Source organism: Penaeus monodon, chromosome 22 (assembly GCF_015228065.2).
Source record: "Penaeus monodon isolate SGIC_2016 chromosome 22, NSTDA_Pmon_1, whole genome shotgun sequence".
Lineage (NCBI taxonomy): Eukaryota > Metazoa > Arthropoda > Malacostraca > Decapoda > Penaeidae > Penaeus > Penaeus monodon.
The window spans coordinates 38,102,107-38,102,589 of NC_051407.1; the positions used below are offsets into that span (position 1 = coordinate 38,102,107).

The 483-nt window shown below is 30.4% G+C and overlaps 1 protein-coding gene across 1 annotated transcript in view; it reads left to right on the forward strand.

Annotated features, from left to right (window-relative positions):
- The window catches only part of LOC119587119 (nuclear distribution protein nudE homolog 1-like), a gene marked incomplete in the record, with an annotated part of 132,241 nt that overhangs the window by 129,797 nt on the left and 1,961 nt on the right, over positions 1 to 483 (forward strand).

Here is a 483-nt window from a genome sequence, read left to right on the forward strand (position 1 = left end):
TTTTATTTTACTTTATTTTTAGATACACAAACTGATTCACCCTTTCTTTCTCCATGTGCACCTATCTCTACATACTCTTATCACATTTTTCCCGTCAGGTAACCAGTCTTTCCAACTGTCATTTATTGTCACAAGATCTGTTTCCATTAGGATTTTATTTGTAAAAGTAAAATAATTTGATTAAAAGGATTACTAATTTTTTTGCCTTTTGAATTGGCATTATAATAAAATTGCCCTAATTAAAATTTTAAGGTCTTGTTATTGACCTCTTGTTATAAAGAGCGGAAACCAGTTGCATAAAAATGACATGTATATCTCTCCAGCTTGTAAATTGAATGAAACATCAGTGCACTTCATAATTTCATTGTTATGTGACTTTTTTGGGTTTATTTGGGGCATAAGTTTTAGCTTTTGTTGTATCATATTAAGCCAGAGCACTATCTCAAGTACTCTTTGCTAGAGCTTTACTTTTTAGATCATTAG